This window comes from Ictidomys tridecemlineatus, chromosome 1, assembly GCF_052094955.1.
Source record: "Ictidomys tridecemlineatus isolate mIctTri1 chromosome 1, mIctTri1.hap1, whole genome shotgun sequence".
NCBI lineage: Eukaryota > Metazoa > Chordata > Mammalia > Rodentia > Sciuridae > Ictidomys > Ictidomys tridecemlineatus.
In genome coordinates this window covers 119,043,680-119,051,206 of record NC_135477.1, presented here as the reverse complement: position 1 = coordinate 119,051,206, position 7,527 = coordinate 119,043,680, and the positions used below count along the sequence as shown (strand labels likewise).

Sequence of the window (7,527 nt, the reverse complement as noted above, 5' to 3'; positions counted from 1 at the left end):
CTATATTGTTCTTGTTTTTCTCATTTCATCAGAATAGTAAAATACACCATTGAATACTCTTTTTTTTTTTTTTGTATTGGGGATTAAACTGAGAGGCACTCTACCATTGAGCTATAACCCCAGCCTTTTTTATTTTTTATTTTGAAACAGGGTTTCTCTCATTTGCCCAGGCTGGCTTGCAACTTGTGATCCTTCTGCCTCAGCCTCCTGATTCACTGGGATTATAGGTGAATACTACCAAGCTTAGCTAAGACTGTGGCTCTTGAAGGGTGGAAACCATGACTTTTTCCATTCTCATATCATCAGTGTCTGTTTGTGAATAAATGACTGAAAAACAACCAAAAACCAATGAACTGACCAACTATCTAACCTCTTTTTCTGAGCAGTCTAGAGTTAAGAGGCATCTATCGATTAAGGGAATAAAATTAGGCTCCTTCTCCCATGGAGTATAAAAAGAAGTCTGAAACAACTCTACTCCATGATCAAGGTTGCCTTCATTATAACTTTAATGCCTGAAGGTATTCCTGTGGCCAAACAAAGAAAATTCAGGTACCATTTCACTCACAAAGTCACTTACACAAACCCATCGCTTCTATCTTGAAGCAACTAATGCCAAGAATACAAACAGGAGCTTTAGCACTCAGTGAAGGCAAAGAGTCAGGTTTGAGGGCTTCAGATTTAGGTTTTTGTTGAAATTGAAATTGTAGTTAGAAATTGTAGTTAAAGAGTAAGCAGAGTCTGGCTGTGTTGATCACTCCTACACACTCACCAAATATAAAATGTAGGAAAACACAATATTTTGCCCAAGAAACTATCTTTTCCTATGGTCTTTCTCTGCTTTTTCCTAATTATTATAATAATTTTAATGAGCTCTTCTCCATCAATTCCACATTAATTTTTCCATATCTTTGAGCCATTATACTAGAAAGTGGGGCAGTTTTTGTTTTTAATTTAAAAAATTTAGTTGCAATCAGACACAATACCTTCATTATTTTTATATGGTGCTGAGGATCAAACCCAGGGCCCTGCACATGCTAGGCAAGGACTCTATCACTGAGCCACAACCCCAGCTCAGGATATGCTTCTTATCTTACAAATTTAATATAATTTGGGCATGGCTAAGACTCCCTGACTCAGGTTCCACCTGCTTTCTGACAGCTTAGTTCAAGAAATGCTACCTGTCTTAGTCTGTTTTCTTTTACTATAACAAAATATATGAGGCTGGGTGATTTATAAAGAAAAGACATATGTTTAGTTTATAGTTCTGGAGGTCCAAAAGTATGGTGCCAGAATCTGCTTGGTTTCTGGTGAGGGCCACATGCTGCTCAATGGCAGAAAAGCAGAAAGGAAAATGGCTGTGTGCAGAAGGGCCAAGCACATGGGGTCACCTCCCTTTATAACAACCTACTCCCTAAGTAACCAATCTAGTCCTGGTGATCCAGGATCAATCTCTCTTAACACCTAATCACCTCTGAAAAACCCCAATATCCCTCAACACTGAAGGGCTTTGTTTATTTGTTTGTTTTGTTGTTGTTATTGTTTTGGGGGGTTGGTACCAGGGATTGAACTCAGGGGCACTCGACCATTGAACCACATCCCCCAGCCCTATTTTGTATTTTATTTAGACACAGGGTCTCACTGAGTTGCTCAGTATCTTGCTTTTGCTGAGGCTGGCTTTGAACTTGCAGTCCTCCTTTCTCAGCCTCCAGAGCTGCTAGGATTACAGGCATGCACCACTGTACTCCGCTTGTTTTTGTTTTGTTTTGAGGTGCTGGAAATTAAATCCAGGATCTCATGCATGCTTCCAGATTGAGTTTTGGTGAGGACAAACCATATTCAAATTATAGCACTGGGCTAGAGTTGTAGCTCAGTGGTAGAATATCTGCCTAGGATTTGTGAGGCCATGAGTTTGATCCCAGCATAACAAAATAAACAAACAAACAAATAAATAATCCATAGCACCACCACAAAATATGCTGCTTTGGGCTTTAAACTGAGGGAAATTAGAGAATAGCAAATGCAGAAAAGGGTTTTCATTGCCATGAATCCCCTCCCCAGGAATCTCAACAAGAGATTAATAAGAGTTTAATCTTATCACAGGAGAGGAGAGGAGAGGTTGACACCACACCCAGACAGAGATGTTACAAGCTACAACTTATTCTTGAAAGTTCATTCATTTTTCCCCAAAATCACTTATTCTCCCCTAAGTTGCCTACATGCCCCCTCCCCTTTGTGAAGAGGGTATATATGTTTCTAGATCTTATGGGGTTTGGGGGCATTTACTTTTCCTTCATGTGATGCCCTTGTAAATGTGTAGACATTTTCTCCTATCAATCTTCATTCCACTAATTTATTTCATATATTCAATCACTGAATCCTCAAGAGAATAGAGGAAAAGTCTTTCTCTCTCTCTCTCTCTCTCTCTCTCTCTCTCTCTCTCTCTCTCTCTCTCTCTCTCTCTCTCTTTAATATGGAACGCTTCACGAATTTGCGTGTCATCCTTGTGCAGGGGCCATGCTAATCTTCTCTGTATCATTCCAATTTTAGTTTATGTGCTGCTGAAGCGAGCACTCTTTCTTCCTCTTTAAACTGCTCCTTTGAGCAGTTTCCAAGTTCTAGGACATCAGAAGTACCTGTGCCCATCCAAATCCAGGATCACAGAATTTTAACCTTCCCTGGAGCCCATGATGTCTCTAGGTTATCATCAGCCCAGGGCAGGAGAGGAGTTAGGAAAGCCAAAAGACAAAGTACGGAGAGGTTAGGGAAGACCAAGTGGGAGACAGAAAAAAAAATATTTAGAGAGGAAAATGACCAAAGGAAGTAGGAAAGAGCCAAAGAAGGAAGATGGCACGAAAAGAGGAGGAAGTATGTAGAGGTAAATGATCACACATGTGAAAACATTGAAGAAGAAAAGAAGCATAATGAAGAGGCCAATCCCTTTAGAAGACACATTAATTTCCTCAAGAATAGGAGCAGTTTTGGGGCTGGGATGGAGGCTCAGCCTTAGAGCACTCACCTAGCACATGCAAGGCTCTGGGTTCAATCCTCAGCACCACATAAAAATAAAATAATGATATTGTGTCCAACTGCAACTAAAAATAAAATAAACATTAAAAAAAGAATAGGAGCAGTCTCATACCTTTACTTATTTATTCATTTATTTTTGCTTCCCCTACATTACACCCAAAAGTGTTCAGTAAGTATTTGTTGATTCCAGTGCTATTTATGGACCAGAATCCCAGGATTGGAATTCTGACTTTCATGGCACCCTCCTTTTTCCCTCCCAGGCTCTCCGCCATATGTTTTAGAGGCAGGATTTCATGCTGTATAGGCTTTGAGTCAGCAGAATCAACTCTATAGGAAAAAACGCTTTCTGAACTAGGTCTATACACCCAAAAGGAGACCACAACATCACGGTTTTTTTTTTTTTTTTTTTTCAGTTTATTAGGGTTTTGTTTGTTTGTGTTTTGTTTTGTTTTCGGTACTGGGGATTGAACTCAGTAGTGCTTAACCACTGAGCAACATCCCCAGCCCTTTTTGTTTTTTATTTTGAGACAGGGTCTTGACAAGTTACCTAGGGCCTTGCTAAATTGCTGAGGCTGGATTTGAATTTGTGATCCTCCTGCCTCAGCCTCCAAGTTGCTGGAATTACAGGCGTGCACTATAAAAATCATATTTTGATTTCTGCCCATTTCTTCCAACTGTTAGCAAATAACTCCCTTCTGTTGGATGCAGAAGAGATCTTGAAGAATTCATGATGAGGATGCCAGGTCTCTGGTGCATGCCCTGTCCCCTGCCTGTCTCTCCTAGCGTAAAGTGAATCTTCACAGACAACTTTACATTCCTTTCCACATGAGGCTGCTTTCCCAGGTTAGGTCCCTGAGCTAGGCTCCCTATCTATGCTCTTCAGCCAGCTATTGACCCAACTGCCTGTTTCCCTTGCCCTCTGGCCTGATTTCTTTTAAGGAAAAGCCCTAAGGCAGGAGTGTTTCAAGCATTCTGCTCTGCAAAGTTTCTCAGAGGCTTGGTGAGGGTTTTTCCCTTCTAGAATCTTCAACAAATCCCTAAAGTCATCTTGGTAGGAATCCCAGCACCTTATAATCTTCTCTTTTATAAATTCTTACCTGATCTGCTTTTAGTTTTGTATTTAAATCCTGTGGTAATAATAGTAAAGAAGCTCAAATTTTTAAAAAATTCTCAGAAACTAGAGGCTTGGTCCCCAACTTCCAGCCCTCTTTTCTTGTGACGAAAATACCCTAGGGCCTTCGAGTTTTCAGCACAGCCCTGTTGGAACCTCTTTGAGCTCCACTATTTATCTCTAGGAAAGTACTGAATACAGCAAGAGGCTAGGGGCATGCTGACATCTGCTCATCAGCAGGCCAGAAATAATGACTTCAATTTCCTTTCTCATTTAATTTATTCCCAGGCTGCTCCCTTCCCATCTTCATAAGCTAGTTCTTATTTCAATACAGTTCAAGTAATAAAGCTGTTCTTCATTATTCATCCAGTTGCAGGCTTCTCCCAGTCACACTCCACATGCCCCCTCCTCAACCTTTTTCAATCACCTTCCTTTTCTCTCTCTGCCAGCTCTCCCTCACATTTTCCAGAGGGAGTTCAGGGTCATAACCCTTTCTCAGAGTTCTACACTCTTTCAAGAAACTTCTGAGCTCATTCTGGCCTGGTCATCACAGCGCTAAATACATACTTCACAAAATACGTTATATTCCCAGATTTTCTCATGCCAGTGTCTCAGGTGTACTTCTGTCAGGGATAATCCTACAAAAATCTGCTGTCCTTTGGGGTTGGGGTTGTGGCTCAGTGGTAGAGCGCCTAACGTGTGAGGCACTGGGTTCAATCCTCAGCACTACATAAAAAAATAAATAAACAAAATAAAAGTATTGTGTCCATCTACAACTTAAAAAAATAAATTAAGTCTGCTGTCCTAGAGGAAAAATTTTAAATCCCAAGGAGATTCAATTATTATAACATCTATATTTATCCTCCCCTATCCCAACAATAGGAATTACAGTTTCAGACCTGAACTGACCCTTAATGCCAAGTTTCTAGAATAGGAACCGAGAGGAACCGAGAGGAACCGAGATTTTTCTAGGGACAACCCTCTATAGGCATCTGCGTAGTCATTCCTCTTGCTGAATGCTTTGATAGCCTTGGGCAGTAAATATAAAGGAAAGCAATTAAGCCTGTGGGATAAGGCTTTGGTGTCAAAATCAGAATTTAAGTTCTTCTCTGATACTTATTTGCCTACATGACCTCGGTTAGGCTACTTAACCTCTCCACATCTTAGTTGTAAAATAACAACACCTCTCTGGTTTGAAGGACCAACTGCAAACACATTTATAAAACATTTAATGCAATTTCTGGTACATGATGAGCATTCAATAAATATTGGAAATTACACAATCATGTATGAATAAACTTCAGTAAGTCAGATAAACTGTTAAAACTCATTATAGATTTTAAATAAAGAAATATAACCTCACTATTTAAAAGCATTGCCTCTAGGAGTTGCTTTAATGAATTGCTAGAAAGAAGTGATTTATAATTACCATATTGTTGGAATGCAAATAGATACTTCAAAGAGGTGAAAAGTAACTTGTTTTCTTGAGTGAGATAAACACTCCCCTTGGGATCTTGTCTATAAACTCAAATATTTTGTAAGCAAATAGAACTCTGATAAATTCCAGCCCTTATTTATGTGAAATGATCACAAAACTATATTTTGAGCTTTGAATAATTGAGGATTTTACCATTTGGACAAGGAGCTATATGGCCCATGACATTCCCTAATTTCAAAAGCATGAGGAAAAAGAATGATGCTTTTCATTTTACCCATATTTATTCCAGTGTTGCCAAATATTGAGTAATGGTCAATTTATTGCACAAATATAGTAAATTTTCAATTATTCACATGTGGATTATTCAAAACAGTTATCTAACCAACCCTGTGTTCTCTTCTCTCTGTTCTAGCTATCCTTTAACCTTTATTGCTCCCCAACACACATACACACACACAAACACACACACACACATACACACACACATACACTCTAACAGATGCACACATATTCAAATATTAAGAAGTACTCATATATAATGACACACTCACAGACACACATACTCACACTCACATTCCCCCGCCTCTCTCTCTCTCTCTCTCTCACACACACACACACACACACACACACACACACACACACACATCATTTTGCCCAAAGCAAGCAGAACCCAGAATTGCCTGTCCTGGTAATTACAGTAGACCCTTAGAACAGCATTTCTTTGTTCTCCTCACTTAGGTTTTCATTTCCTGAATGTCACAGGGTGTGGCCGGAAGGGAGAGAAGGAAGGAAGGAAAGGAAATCATGGTATATACCCCCAGCCCGGTAGTACAGTCTGTGAGAAGCATAAGGCTCCTGCTCCCTGTGTGCTGGCATCTCTCCTGCCATTTTACTGAAACTTTGGGGTGTTTTTCTCTCTGCAGCACCCACGCTCCCTCCCTTTCTGCCAAAGCTTCTTGTTGTGACAGAGTGAAAGGCTGGTGGTTGGGGGTGGGGAATGCAGCTAGGTGGCCTCAGAACTGAGTTATAGCTCCCCCTCCAGGAGCAGCAAGATGGAAGATGAGTCTATAGCCAAAACCTAGAAGCCCCCTACTGCTGACCCTCCTACATATGCACAGCATGTGTATACACACAGAGCCGAGCACTGCCCCCACACCTGCCCACATGGACACATGGACACACATGCAGGACTGGAGCTGAGCAGACACGGCCCTGCAGTCAATAACACTCGGGCAGAAAATCCGATGTCACACTGGCATGAATCTGCCCAGGCATCTGATGTCCAAAATCCCCCTCCTCCCATCTCTTTCCCTTCTAATGAGCCAGAGAATGCTATTGGGGTCCAAACATTTTTCTTTGCCACACAAGAGAATGGTGAGTGTTGAGTGCCTGGACTCCATTAGCACCTGGCACATCAAGCAGAGGACACCAGGGTCAGCACCAGTAGACTGCCCAACCCCCTCCGCAGTAGCCTCTGCACAGAGGACTCTGGGGCTCCCACCACGTGCTCCAGCAGCATGCTCTGCAAAGCACAGACACAAGTCCCAGTCAAGGGGCAGAGGAAGGGCTGGCAATAGCCAATAGGCTGTGTGGCCTCACTCCCCTCTGGCTCAACAGATGGCAGAGTAGTCCCAGGTTTTTCTGAGGATAAGGCCTCATGAAGGAAAGAGGAAAGATTCAATGATCTCTTAAGCTCTAGGAGAAGCAGTCAATGACAGCCAGGTGAAATGCCTGAATATAAAAGGACCCAACATTGCCAAACTGAATCTGGGCCAGGAATGTCCAAAGGAAATTCCCTACTTCCCTAAGCCCTTCTCTTTATCAGGCATTTATGCTAGTCCTTGTATTTTATGCTCATTATTTTAATTTAAATTAAATTTTCCACAAGGTATTCTTGAAGAGAAAGTTGAGAAAGCTTGTGGTTCATGGATTTTACATGATTCGATCAAGA

General features: G+C 41.2%; 1 non-coding gene across 1 annotated transcript; it reads right to left on the bottom strand.

Moving 5' to 3' along the window:
- Positions 1-2,464: 2,464 nt before the first annotated feature.
- LOC120886047 (U6 spliceosomal RNA) lies at positions 2,465-2,571 on the bottom strand. The gene has a single exon (XR_005728820.1). It is a non-coding gene; the product is annotated as a U6 spliceosomal RNA (small nuclear RNA).
- Positions 2,572-7,527: the final 4,956 nt, after the last annotated feature.